We start from the raw sequence: 16,287 nt of genomic DNA on the forward strand, positions 1-16,287 counted from the left end.
CACGTGCCCTTATGGTACTTTTGCTTACAAACGAATGCCATTTGGACTTTGTAACGCCCCTGCAACCTTTCAAAGGTGTATGATAGCGATTTTTCACGACATGATAGAAGAATGCATGGAAGTATTCATGGATGACTTTTCAGTCTTCGGTGATACATTTAAATCATGTCTAGTTAATCTGGAACGAATGCTAATTAGATGCGAAAAATCAAATCTAGTACTTAATTGGGAGAAATGCCATTTCATGGTTAAAGAAGGCATCGTTCTTGGACATAAAATTTCAAAAGAAGGAATTGAAGTGGATAGAGCTAAAGTAGATGTAATTGCTAAACTTCCACATCCCACCAATGTTAGAGGAATTAGGAGTTTTCTAGGGCATGCCGGTTTTTATCGACGTTTTATAAAAGATTTTTCTAAAATTGCCACTCCTATGAATAAACTCCTAGAAAAGGATGCGCCATTCATCTTTTCAGATGAATGTATCAAATCTTTTAATATTCTTAAAGAAAAACTCACTAATGCACCGATCATGATAACACCAAATTGGAATCTACCATTTGAACTAATGTGCGATGCAAGTGATTTTGCAATGGGAGCCGTTTTAGGACAAAGGATTGAAAAACGATTTCAACCTATATATTATGCTAGTAAGACATTACAAGGAGCACAAACGAACTATACAACTACTGAAAAAGAACTCCTTGCTATTGTCTTTGCTTTTGACAAATTTCGATCATATCTCGTTCTAGCAAAAACGGTGGTCTATACCGACCATTCTGCTCTTAGATACCTATTTTCAAAACAAGATGCTAAACCAAGATTAATTCGTTGGATCTTACTCTTACAAGAGTTTGATATTGAAATCCGAGATAAAAGAGGAGCAGAAAATCTCGCCGCTGATCATCTTTCTCGTCTTGAAAATCCTGAATTAGAAGTTCTAAATGAATCGGCCATACAAGACAACTTTCCTGATGAATATCTATTGAAGATAGATTATAAAGAAATCCCATGGTTTGCAGACTATGCAAACTACTTAGTTTGTGGATTCCTTGAAAAAGGATTATCGTACCAAAGACGAAAGAAATTCTTCAGTGATATAAAACACTATTTCTGGGAAGATCCACATCTGTTTAAAAGTTGTCCCGATGGAATAATACGCCGATGTGTATTTGGAGATGAAGCTAGTAAAATTTTAAACCATTGTCACACAGGACCAACAGGAGGGCATTATGGGCCTCAACTAACAGCAAGAAAAGTTTATGAAGCTGGATTCTATTGGCCTACAATTTACAAAGAAGCACACCTTCTTTGCAAATCCTGTGATGCATGTCAAAGGGCCGGAAAAATAAGTCAACGTGATGAAATGCCACAAAATGTCATCCAAGTATGTGAAGTATTTGACATTTGGGGTATTGACTTTATGGGTCCATTTCCAAAATCTCATAATAATTTATATATACTCGTAGCCATTGATTATGTATCTAAATGGGCGGAAGCACAAGCTCTCCCAACTAACGATGCACGAGTTGTAGTCAACTTTTTAAAACGTCTTTTTGCAAGGTTTGGAACACCGAAAGCTTTAATAAGTGATCGGGGTACTCATTTCTGTAATAATCAACTTGAGAAAGTTCTTAAAAGATATGGAGTAACTCATAAAATCTCCACCGCATATCATCCACAAACAAGTGGACAAGTTGAAAATACAAACCGAGCTTTAAAACGTATTCTAGAGAAAACCGTAGGATCAAATCCAAAGGAATGGTCCATTAAATTGGAAGATGCACTCTGGGCTTTTAGAACAGCCTACAAAACTCCAATTGGAACCACACCTTTTAGACTTGTTTATGGAAAAGCATGTCATCTTCCAGTAGAAATTGAACACAAAGCATTTTGGGCTTTGAAGACATGTAACCTTGATTTACATGAAGCCGGACGTCTACGATTAAGTCAACTAAATGAATTAGAAGAATTAAGACATGAAGCATACGAAAATTCATTAATCTATAAAGAAAGAACGAAGAAATGGCATGATAAAAGAATCAGAAGTTCAAAAGAATTCAAAGAAGGAGACAGAGTTCTTCTTTTCAATTCACGATTCAAGCTATTTCCTGGAAAATTGAAATCAAGATGGTCTGGACCATTCATAGTCAAAAGAGTTTTCCCATACGGAACGATAGAATTAATAAATTCAAATGGGATTGAATTTAAAGTTAATGGTCACAGAGTTAAACATTACATACATGGTCCGATGGAAGTCGACAACGAAGTTAATCACAATTTCGACACCACAGCTAACTAAATGTGGGGAGAATCAAGTCTTTAAAGGATAATATGTATTTTTGTTAGAGTTAGATTGTCTGTTTTCGTGTAGTTCTCGAAAATGGAACACGTATGGTCTTTCCCTAGCAGACCCTAAAGAACTAGTCTTCTCCCCCCATTCTGAATTTTTATTTTTTTTTAGGTTTTTACGAAATGAAGACTGCCTAAACCATGGTCTAATGCTACACGCTTTGATCACTAAAAGAAATAATGACATACTACCTAGTGAAATAGTATCAGTAATCAGAGAAAGAATGGACGGAGTTAGAAAAGGATCCAGATGCGAAGATAATAAGTTACAATTTGGTAAAGGAAAATCAAAATCCGCAGCGAAAAGAAGAGCACGACACCTAGAAAAATGTCACAAATGCGGAAAATGGTCACATGGAGGTAAATGTTCAAATAATCAAACCTATTCAAATACCGAATTTGTTACTTTATGCAGAGACGGACCGTTCATATGTTTAGAAGAAAAGACAATGAATGCTCGAGGTTACGCTTATGCAGCCATGGAAAACCAATTAAACCGACTATCTTATGAATATAATAGATCATATAACTAAGAAATCTATTTCACAGGTATGTCTGTATAGTTTTTATTTTTATTTTTAACCTTTTGATAATAAACGCTAATTTGTTCGCTAAAAAGTATTAAATTGGTATTAAATAAAATTAGGTTTGGCGACCGAAATTATTGATATCATTCAAAAATTTATTACATCACTGCGAAATTTAACGTTTATTCTTAAGGTATAAATATCTTTAAACAATCAACCCAAAATATTTCAAAAATTCGTCAGGAGTTAAATTAGGTCTTGGAACCGAAATTACTTTACCGAAAAGAGGGGCGCATATTTTTGATAATATTTGATTGATTAAAGTGGGATAAAAAGACAAAAAGATTTTTAAATTTATTTTTACCATGTTTTTAAAATTAATATTTAAATCTTAAATTAATATTGTAAACTTTGTAAAAACAATATTTTTAAAATTGTAAATATTTGAAAAATTAATATAAGTTTGGTATGAATTTTTGAATTTTTAAATTAAGTTTGGTGTGAATTTTTAAGTTTTAAAATATGAAATTTTAATTTTATGCATTTCAAATTTTAAGTTTGGTGTGAATTTTGAATTTTTAATATTAATTTTGAATTTTATATTTAAGTTGTGTGAATTTAAAAACAAAAATTTACTTTATCTCATTAAGTTAAAAATATGATTTTTAAAATTCGTCGTAAGTTGAAGACTAGGTCTTTGAACCGAAATTGCTTTACCCGAGGGAGGGACGAGAACTTTTATTATCATTATTTTTAATCTTATTGATTTAAAGTATGCCAAAAACATTAAAAAACCCAAAAATCTTAGCTTTTAAAACAATCGCTACAAAAAGACAAATTTTAAAATTTTGTCGAGGGACGGACTAGGACATCGATCCGAAACGACCTCGTCCTAAATAACAAGGGAAACAAAATTTTAAAATTAATTTCTTAATTGTTTTATAAGTTAAAGATTATAAAAAAAAAAAAAAAAAAAAAAAAAAAAAAAAAAAAGTAACTCCGCGACTCGCGGAGTTTTCAGTGAAAACCTCCGCGACTCGCGGAGGGACCAAATTACAGAAAAAAAATATAACCAGCTGCACGATCTGTACACACCACACACAAAAACACTGCAATTTTAGCAGCGAAAAAAACCCCCGAAAACTCACGAAAATCACCCCCAAAAATCTCAATTTTTAACCGTTAATCACCAAATTTTTTGCTAAAATCATGTTGAGAAGGATGATATCTAGGAACTACTCAAGAAAAACGGTAAATTTCTACACCTAAATACCATTTAATTCGAATTTTAGTGTGTTCTTGAGCATATTTTCATAATTTGAATTTTGTTAATTTTTAGTGTAATTAGTGTTAAATTGTTAGTATATTATGCATGTATAACCTAGATTGATGCTTGTTAACATGATTTGAAGCCAAAAACTTCAAAATTTTTAGAATCTAGGGTTTGTGTTCTTGAGCAAATTTGGGGCTTTTTGATATAAACAGGTTATGGCCGATTTTTGTCATGAATTATTGCTAAATTGAGTAGTGTAACATGTCTAGGTAGTTAAATGATCCAAACTTTGAGCCTAAACATGATTTTGAGAATTAAAGTGGACTTTTTCAAGTCCAAAATTCATGAACTTGATTTTTGAAAGATAATGCCATTTGAGACTTGTTTATTTGCTAGTAATGATTATTTTGACATGTTATTTGAGTTGAATGTTTATGAACTTGGCGAAAATTTTCGTATATGCTTATTTGAAAAAGTGTAGATTTGATAAAAATGTGAAAATAAGCTTAAGTTTGATATAAATTGATAATGTCATTGTAATTATTTTGATTGATGATTTTGCTGACACTAATGCATATTTGGATGCACAAAATTTGTGTTTGATGTGTTTTGCAGAATGAAAGGGGTGAATCTTCATCCCAAGCCCGCCATGCTCCTGCTGAGAACTTGGAACAACAGGAGGTAGATAACTACTACAAGCAGGATGTACCTCATCCAGTCATGACCTTTTCAGATATGCACTTGGAACAGTTGCACCCGAACCTGCGATTTGACAGACTTTGGATAGATTATCCAAAATATCAACGGGGATTGCATACTCTTCATTCCAAGGTTGTTGAGGTACCGAGGGTCATAGAATGGGGACCCTTGGAAGCTGTAGAATTGGCCGGGCCAATTAGGGAATTACTGGTACAGAGGTATGGTAATTCTTCTTTTAATGACTGGATATGTTTATTCACCATACGCAGACCTGTATATAAAGTATGGTGTGAAGAGTTGTTATGTAGTATAGAGTTGAATGATCGGGTAGCTAGTTTAACCGATCGTTCTTTTATTAGATTTTTGTTAGGCGGTTCGATGCGCCACATGTCTTTACTGGACATGGCTCAGGCTTTACGTATATATACGCCTGAGGAGTTAGCATCTGCCGATTGTAGAGGATTGATACTAAACGGTAGGAAAATAGATGAAAATTTTGATACACACGGTGTGTGGAGTCAAATGACAAGCCATCACCGTTTCAAAGGGGGAAACTACTCTTATTTGGATATAGATAGAGCCGAATTAAGAGTAATACATAGATTTTTAGCTAACTCGATTACACAAAGGGGTAAAAACAAAGAAAAGGTAAATGAACAAGATTTGTTTTACCATATGTGTATTCGAGACCCACACAGCGCTGTAAGTATACCATATTGTGTGGGTTATTATTTATCAGCTATGGTTCGAGGGATGCGTCCACATAGCATAATAGGAGGTGGTATTTTTATTACTTTGATTGGTGAATATCTCGGTGTGGATATAAGTCGGGGGGGATTATTAGTAGAAGAGCCAGAACCCCGCGACACTATAGGTTTAAATGTATACCATGGTGCGAAAGTGTTGAAGCGGCGAAATAACGCCGCAGTACGATACAATGGTAGACATCCACAGGTAGAGAGAAACCAGGAACAAGGTAATGTAGGAGGGGGGCAAGAAATTCATAGGTTTATAGCTTCTCAGGAATACGAAAATGCTAGACAGAGAGCATTTGAAGATTGGCAAGTTCATCAGAACCAGATCATAGCGCATTGCCAACACATAGGTAGAAACTATATTCCTACACCGAAACCCGTCTTCCCTCCTTGGTCGATAGAGATGCAGCCACCATATCCTACGTATGACCCTGCCGAAGCATTCTATAGCACTTATGGTTATGCGTGGAACCCCTATTGGTACCAATATCATCCTTAGTTTACTTATTTTTTTTATTATTTTGTAATTTGTAATTATTGATATATTTAATATTTTTGTTAATATTGTAATCATTTTTATAATTTCTAACTTTTATTCTTAGATTTTAATAATTTTTGAATGTGGGGTAATAAACCAAACTTCAAAAATATGTATATATGTTTGCAGTTTATCTTATGTACACAACAGGGTAAAACAACGCATTTTCAAAGACTGGCATTAAGTTCAGCAAAAGCAAGTAATTTTGACGACAATGATGCAAAATGTATGTGAAATAACAACAAGACGGAATGAACAAATGACGTGCACCATTTATCATTCAGCAAACAAACGCCAATATATTTGGAAACTTTGGTAAAAATTTAATCATTTTCACACAAATCACCCTCAATAATTTAAATTGTTACTGATTTCTTGCAAATGAGGGCATTGCAAGATCTTAAGTGTGGGAAGGGGTTAAATTCTTTCGGATTTTAAAAATTTTTTACTTTATACACTTGGTTACCATTAAAATACTAGTAAAGCAGTAGTTGTATTAGAATCTAGTGCTCTCTGATAAAAAAGAACAGCCCTAGTCTTATATACTGACTACCCAATTCTAGTAAAATTTTTCAAAATTTTTAAATAAATGAATTCAAAATCATGTTTAAACATATTTATGAACGATAAAACTAGGTTTTAACACCGAAATTATTGTTACCTCGGAAAGGACATAAATTGAGAAACAAACTAAAATGTTAAAATTCATTTAAAATGGAATAGAGGACGATAAAAAGAAAAATAAAAAGCCAAGTGTGGGAAAATTTACCAAGTTATTTTAAACATATGCCACATATATTTGTAACAAATAACTGAAAATACTTTTGCTTTGGACTAAACTAAACTGTTTTACCCGATGAAAGAAAAGAAGAGATGGATCTACACGATGAATCAATTCCATCATTAAAAGGAAGTAAAGTCTTCCGAAAAAGACACGCGCTTCTTGATTTAGGTCATGAAGTTGTCGTTCAGACCAGCTGTAGGTTGACGAAAAATCTAGAAAAGTCATCACTAAAATCAGCAGGAAATCCACGGACCTCAGCATTAAACAGGGTCGTCAAGTGGTCAGATTTATCCTAACCATGAGAAGGATTTATCTCGTACAATGGGGAGGCACCGTGCAAATTAGCTGGATAAGACTAATGAATCAGATCCCCAGAAAGGATAATCTCCTTAAAGATTAAAAATCAGCTTTTAAGCCTGATATTACTCAATCCTTGAGATTGACCTTAAAGATTGAGAATTACAAACTCATGGAATTCAATGATATCTAAACTCGAGCTTGAACGAGAAAATATTTTGATAAAAATACAAACCGATTTGCTTTCTGAAAACCCTATTTTCAATGCGTTCATTACCATTGAACGTAAAATCCTAGGAATTCACCTGGAATTCATTAGGTCACCTGAATTAAATCGGGTGTCAACCGTAAGAACGGTGGTTGCATAGCATGGTCAAAAACAGGACTTTGTGCCAGACCGACAAATTATAAGGGTGAGCTTTACTATTGCTCCTACCAAGGATAGTAATTGCGTCCGACACGTTATAGACCATAATCAAAAGCATGTCACGGGACATTACCTTAACAGTTGCTTGTTCAACGCTTTCCTTTACAACCGGACGGTAGTTTGCCAAAAGGTAATATACGGAACAAGTAAACTGGACGTGTTGCTTTCCAAATACAAGGTTAGCAAGTGGGTGACACAAAACCGCAAGTTTTGAGCTAAAATTTTCAAATCTGAAACCCACCAAACCCACAAAAATATTTTGCAAACACCGGTAAAGGGTTATTCCGGAAAACTTATCTAGGGTAAAAACTAGATTTAATTTTCAAAAGATCAAATGTTTTCATAAAGATCCAATTTCCTTAATGGATCTAAATTTTTATAGTCATGTGGGACTGTAAACCATATCGTTACTACCATTGTTTATACCGCCGTATAGAAATCACTGATGTACAAAGTGTGAAGAATAAAGAAGTGATTCTAGTATTTCAAGACAATATTGCTTGAGGACAAGCAACGCTCAAGTGTGGGAATATTTGATAATGCTAAAAACGAACATATATTTCATAGCATTATTCCTCAAGAAAGACAAGCTTTTAGTTGCAATTGTTCTATTTACAAGTGATATTCGTTTAAATAATAAAAGGTGAAGACAAAAGACAGATTCGACGATTTGAAGACGCAAACGACCAAAAAGCTCAAAAGAACAAAAGACAATCAAAAAGGTTCCAATTATTGATAAGAAACGTCTCGAAATCACAAGAGTACAAGTTTCAAAACGCAAAGTACAAGATATTAAATTGTACGCGAGGACGTTCGAAAAACCAGAACCGGGACCAGAGTCAACTCTTAACGCTCGACGCAACGGACTAAAAATTACAAGTTAACTATATATATAAATATAATATAATATATAATTAATTATATTAATTATATATATTTTATATATATATATTTAAAACCGTCGGCAGCAGGAAACTCCAAGGGTGTAAACTGAAAATACCTCTCCGCGACTCGCGGAGTTTGAAGGCTATTTGGCCGCGAGTCGCGGAGCCCCAAAAATCATTCCTGGCTATAAATCAACCCGAATTCTGATCAAAAATATATCATATTTTTTCTCTCTCTCAATATATACGAGTAATATATATTTATATTTATAATTTATATTTTAATTTTAATTATAATTCTAATAATAAGGGTATGTTAGCGAATGTTGTAAGGGTGTAAGTCGAAATTCTGTCCGTGTAACGCTACGCTATTTTTAATCATTGTAAGTTATGTTCAACCTTTTTATATTAATGTCTCGTAGCTAAGTTATTATTATGCTTATTTAAAACGAAGTAATCATGATGTTGGGCTAATTACTGAAATTGGGTAATTGGGCTTTGTACCATAATTGGGGTTTGGACAAAAGAACGACACTTGTGGAAACTAGGCTATGGGCTATTAATGGGCTTTATATTTGTTTAACTAAATGAAAGTTTGTTAATGTTAATATAAAGATTTACAATTGGGCGTCTCTATAAATTACCATATACACTCGATCGGACACGATGGGCGGGGTATTTATATGTACGAATAATCGTTCATTTAACCGGACACGGGAATGGATTAATAGCCACTAGAATAATCAAAACAGGGGTGAAATTACATTCAAGGGTAATTGGTGTAATTGTTAACAAAGTAGTAAAACCTTGGTTTACACGCAGTCGATAACCTGGTGTATTCATTAAACAAAGTATTAAAACCTTGTTACAATTCGAATCCCCAATTAGTTGGAATATTTATCTTCGGGTATAATAATAATTTGACAAGGACACTTGCAATTTATATTTATGACTGATGGACTGTTATGGACAAAAACCAGACGGACATATTGAATAATCCAGGACAAAGGACAATTAACCCATGGGCATAAAACTAAAATCAACACGTCAAACATCATGATTACGGAAGTTTAAATAAGCATAATTCTTTTATTTCATATTTAATTTCCTTTATTTTATATTTAATTGCACTTCTAATTATCGCACTTTTATTTATTGTTATTTTATCGCACTTTTAATTATCGTACTTTTAATTATCGCAATTTAATTTTATCGCATTTTTATTATTCGCAATTTCATTATCGTTATTTACTTTACGCTTTAATTTAAAGTCTTGTATTTATTTTATATTTTACATTAGGTTTTAACTGCGACTAAAGTTTTAAAATCGACAAACCGGTCATTAAACGGTAAAAACCCCCCTTTATAATAATAATATTACCTATATATATATTTGTATTTTTATAAAAGTTAACTAATATAGCGTTGAGCTTTGTTTAAAGATTTCCCTGTGGAACGAACCGGACTTACTAAAAACTACACTACTGTACGATTAGGTACACTGCCTATAAGTGTTGTAGCAAGGTTTAAGTATATCCATTCTATAAATAAATAAATATCTTGTGTAAAATTGTATCGTATTTAATAGTATTTCCTGCTAAAATTTAATAGTATTTTATACCCCTCTGCTCTGACATCAATATATACAATCAAAGAATTAACCAAGATTATAATATTTTATTATACTACTGATAACATGTCCAAATATATATATAGGATATAGGAAAAGTTAACAAGGATATGGTTAATATAGTTTTTATAATATAAATTTCGTCCATACAACGTTAATTTTAGCAGATTTTGTTTTGCTCGTCAAATATTCATTACAACTCCGTTTAAAGTGAATCAAATTGCTATGGATTCCTTAAGAAGTAAATTTTACAAAACCAATTCTAAAAGTTCATCCCAAGTAGTAATTTTTAGAGCTTTACCCTCTTTTTGTGTCGTTGGACAGATTTGGAAAAATAACAGCATCCACCCAATATATGATTTTTGATAAAATACTTTCACTTTGTCTAAAATCATGAAAAAAATAATGGAAGTCTTATTTACATATATTAACATATTTTCAAAGTCTTAGCCTCGAACTCAAAGTCTAAGATAGGTTTTTAATTCCCAACCCAAAACAGCCCGCTTTTTACGGAATGGAGATTAAAGGATATATGTTAAGTTTCAAGGTGTTCTTCATATGTACAACTTATTAATTCTTATATTAACTTAATATAACATCATAATACATATAAATAAGTGTTATTAGAGTTATGTTAGAAAGATTAGATTAGTTTTTCAAACAAGCTTGGTGTTCACCAAAACAAGTTCTAGTTTTTACAAGTTTTATAAGTATAATAAGATAGCAACTATACAAGGAATTGAACAGGGATTTTGAGAAGTATTTTACCTTGATTATGAAGGGGAAAGTTGCTGAGATTAAAGTATGATATGAGAGCATTCAATTGTGTGTTTTTAGTTTAAGAAAATGTGAAATAAAAATGAGTTAAAATGGTCCTTATTTATAAGCTTATAATTTTGGATTTTAGTGAAAATATCTAAGATAAGTTAAATTATATTAAGTCATCCATGACATATTAAATTGATTAGGTCATGGATGATATATTACACAAATAATTTCAGATTTCTATTGGTATATACCAATAGTAAATACTTCTAGAAGCTGTGTATAATACGGGTAAAAAATACCGTATGAATGCGAGTAGAATTCTTGAGGAAATTGAACGAAAATACGAGTATAGCTATCTTTTATATGTATTGGTATATTATAAATTGTATTCAATACTTGTAAGGATGTATTTACACTCGTAATACATTATATGTAAATACATTTTAACATAAGTTAATTACGTCGTTTAAATAGTAACATATATATTGTTTGAAAACTCTTTAAATTAGTAGTATGAAAATATATATATAATACTTTGTTAATATACTTAATGAGATATTTAATTATCATATTTTCAAGTTAAATATATATAAATCCATATATATACACAATAATTAAACAATTAAATCATGTTATGACGTTCGTGAATCGTCGGAATAAAAGGGTGACCAAAAGCTTGTGTAAAACTCTTTCCGGAGGTTCAAGATTTATTAAAATTCATTGCTTATCAAGTCGGAATTATATAAAGATAAAGTTTAAATTTGGTCAGAAATTTTTGGGTCGTGACAACAACCATTAGAGTACTTAACACGTCGTACACTAACCCCACGGGTGGCATCTTAACACATCGATGCTTCACCCCGGGTGGCGTCTTAACACATCAACACTTCACCCGTGATTGTTCTTGGAATGGCATCTTAACACATCGATACTTCACTCCGAGTGGTGTCTTAACACGTCGACACTTCACTCTTCATATTGCCTGGGGTGGCATCTTAACACGTCGATACTTCACCCCGGATGGCGTCTTAACACGTCGACACTTCATCCGTTACTTTCTTGGAGTGGCATCTTAGCACATCGATACTTCACTCCGGGTGGCGTCTTAACACATCGACACTTCACCTCAGGTGGCGTCTTAACACATCGACAATTCACCAGTCATATTATTTTGAGTGGTGTCTTAGCACATCGACACTTCACTCATTACGTCAAACGTGGTGTCTTAGCACATCGACACTTCACATCTCACGCTAGAAAAATAAATACATTATATACATACATGCATAATTATTCCACTCACCTTGAAATGCCCGCACAAGTCATGTATGTAAATCGCCTCCAAACGCAACCGAGCAAACCTTTACCTATAATACGCATATAGGTATACAAACAATCAACATACATTCTCTACGAGAGAATTTGACTCCAACACCCTTAACCAAGGGTTTATACCGACCTCCACAAATCGCCCATTTAGACACCTAAAGGGGACTTCACCAATTACCACTACGGGTGGTAATCTCGACCCATCAAACAAGTACAATTTAACCTAAATTATACTTGGCACCATTTATACCAACCTAGGTCTTAACACGAAATTACTACCTAGGTAGTAATCATTTCAAACGCCATTTAACACTTAACAAAAGTGCTTATCATCCAATTAATCCAAAATTAGTGTCATTACCAAATTAGACCCAATTCAATTCACCCATTTGACATAAGTCCCGAAAACATCCTTAATCACTAACGGCTAGTGATTAACTTTCCAAAACACCATTTAATGCATGAACCAAGCATTTACATACTTGATTCTTCAAATCTTGACTCAAAACTTAGTTTGACACCAAATCAAGGTTAACACTCATTTTGTCATACAAACATGTTCTTATGAACATCTAAACACTAACACACTTACAAGCTAGTGATTTAACACCCAAACCATGAACAAATTCGTCCTCAAACCCTAAACCCACAATAATCGGGTTCACTTACACAATACATATAGCAAAACCCCCAAATTCATGAGAAATGGGGTTTAGAACCCTAACAAGCTCAAACCCTAACAAGAACAAGAAGCTTAACAATTAAATCCGGAGTTAGAGCTTACCAACACTACCAAAACGTAGCCAAGAACGAGATGAACAACTTTAACACTCGAGCTTTTGATCGATTCAAGCTTCTTCTTCTCCAAAACCCCAAATCTCTCTCTAGAACTCTCTCTCTCTCTCTCTCTCTAAGATTGATGAGAGTGTTTGTGGATGTGAAAGTGATCCAAAATTGAATCTAAAACTGCTAATATGGCCACAGATCCGTTCTTAAGTGAAAAGATCAAAAAGCCCTTCATTTATCTCAAAATAGAAAAAGGCAGAAAACTGTTCCAGGTGAGGTGCGCGGCGCGCACCCTTGACCTTGCGCGGCGCGCACAGAGGTCAGAACAGCCTACCAGTTTTTAAACTTATTCCACGCTTCACACACTTAATGTACACCATAAATACACGACGTACAATAAATATTTGGGTCTTACATTAGTTTAGTTTGATGACAGATTATCATTTATTAAAGTTCTTCATTTTTTTAATATAAAGTACTGTATTACATGACTGTCAATTGACAAATTCTCCTCTAACTGCAATTTTTGGAAAAATATGATTCTGATTGAACAAGAATTCACAATGAGCATCTTTTCTAAATAATTGTAAAAAGATATTATACTCCGCATATACTACTCCGTATTTTTTATGACTATTTGACCTAAATTTTAATTTTAGTTGGATCAATGAAAGTATTTCATCATGATGAATGCCCACAGGGGAGTTGTACGCAGTAGGGGAGTTGTACGCAATGTAATACTCCAGTAATTAATAGAAATGTAAGTTCGATATGAAACATAAATACATAATGGTCATAATGAGCAGTCAGACTATAGGAGTGATACATCATATCCCATCTTCCATGTTACTTGCATATGACACGAGACCTCATACATAACGTTTACTCCTATGCAATTTTTTATTTTGATTTTAATCTTTGTAACAGTATGTAATGCTTTACCTTTATATCCTTTCGAAATATATATTTCATATTTCTTAGATTAAAATGTTAAACATTCTGTCTTTTTAGCAGCAACAATCATATTAAAACTCTAGCAAGAAGTAAAGAAAAACGAAAAAAAGTACAAAAGATTCAAATAACTGGTTGTTCTAGTTAGGAGCAACTTTAAACATCTAGATTACAAAGGTTTAATTTCTAAGATTAAAATGTTAAACATGTTACAGCTTATATGCATATCATATTACTGGTCTATACTAATGACAATGACAATTACATTTATTGATAGAGGTTTTTTCTGCTCATGTTATTCAAACAGGATCAGTATTTTTCACTCACACGTATACAACAAAGTAAAAAATCCGTGAAGTCACGGGTAGATTAAATAATTCAAGTTTGAACATAATATCATCGAAAATACTTACCAAACCATTGAGAAACATAACAAAACCATTGAAGCTTATAAAATGCATATAGCAAATAATTACAATGAAAGCGTACCACAAATATTTTGTCCAAAACATATGTATTCAAAATAATCAAAGATAAACAACAAACATATTTAACATAAAAAATGAAGTACATTCACTCTGCCACCACAATCTTCTAATTTTCACCAAAATTACTATTTTTCTTGTCATAAAAGCATACATTACAACATTTTATTGAGACATGTATCTCACATACATATACATATGTAACATATTTAATCCCATAAAGAGAATCTATATTTAGATAACAATAAACTAATAATTATAATTATAATTATAATAATATATAATAATAATAATAATAATAATAATAATAATAATAATAAAGTTTGCTTAAGAATTAATATTTATATTTTTAATAATAATCATTAGTAATAACAAATGATTCTAGAATTTTTAAAAAAAATTCAAATACAATTATTATATGAAGATTGTACAATATACTTCAAAGTTTGTACATGTATTTATGATTTGTGTTGGTACGATTTTTCGTATAACTGGTGTAAGGTACAAGTACAGAACAATATCCACCTAGCGTAGAGTGATGATATGTTGATTGATGTTTGCCCTCGAAAAATAATCCCTGCAGACCCGGAACACGGTTGTGAGATCCGTGGGGTGGCCTTAATCAATCTAAGGATCAATCTATAATTGATCCGTGTAGCGCTCTGCTGCTAAGCGGTTAATGTGCTTTTAGAGTGAGAAAGAACTGTGTGAGAGAGAGAGTGTGTACTTCTCTCTGACTGAAGTTCAGATCTGAAATGTGGTAATCCAGGGGGTCTATTTATAGGCGTAGAATGTCTAAAATTCTCGGGAACACGTGTCAAACGCGGATTAATTCAATTATGCGATATATCTGGAAGGTCGGTGGCGTGTGCTGACGTGGCTGCGTGTCGCTCACGCGCTTAGTAAACGGACTTAAGCATTGAAGCTGCTTGCAGGGCTTACGCATGACGCTGGGCGGCCTACTCTCCGCTGGACGACAAATGTTAAAAACCGCCAAATATTGCCATCTTTTATGCTGTTTGATCCATTCTTCTGTATAAAAAATGATGTTTTTATGCGTGTATCTCCTAGAATACACCATTAATTTGTTTTGTAAAATATTGTACATTTTGTTTTAAACATTGTATATAATATATGATTGTTGGACCGTTTTTTCATAAGTTTATACATAATGCTTCAAATATTGTACATATGTGCATGAGAGTATTTTTACCATTAGGTTGTACATAATGTTTCAAATATTATACATATGGGTCATGAGAGTGTTTTACCATTAGATTATACATAATACTTCAAATATTGTACATATGATTATGATGATGTTTTATCATAAGATTTTACATAATGTTTCCATTATTGTACAATTAATGTGTCAATATTTTTATTAAAGTGAAGACAATATTTTTGAAACAAATTATTATTACTATATACACTAAATATGTACACCACCCTCCAATGATTTTCCGCCACATACCCCAAAAACTACTGTAGCACTGTAGCAATTCACTGTAGTTTTTTTTTTTTTTTTTTTTTTGAACCACATACCCCAAAAACTACTGTAGCACTGTAGCAATTCACTGTAGTTTTTTTTTTTTTTTGGAAATAATATATACATGTATAATACTTAAAAAAAATCACGGGTTACATATATAGATATATATATTATATGAGACTTATAATGTTAACTTATTTTTTTTTTTAACTTTTTATTTAAAGATTTGTAATATGATTACAACTACAACAACATGATGTAATTATTTAGTTTTTTTATTTCTAAAAAATATTAATCATCTAAATAAATATGG

This window comes from Rutidosis leptorrhynchoides, chromosome 2 (assembly GCF_046630445.1).
Source record: "Rutidosis leptorrhynchoides isolate AG116_Rl617_1_P2 chromosome 2, CSIRO_AGI_Rlap_v1, whole genome shotgun sequence".
Classification (NCBI taxonomy): Eukaryota; Viridiplantae; Streptophyta; class Magnoliopsida; order Asterales; family Asteraceae; genus Rutidosis; species Rutidosis leptorrhynchoides.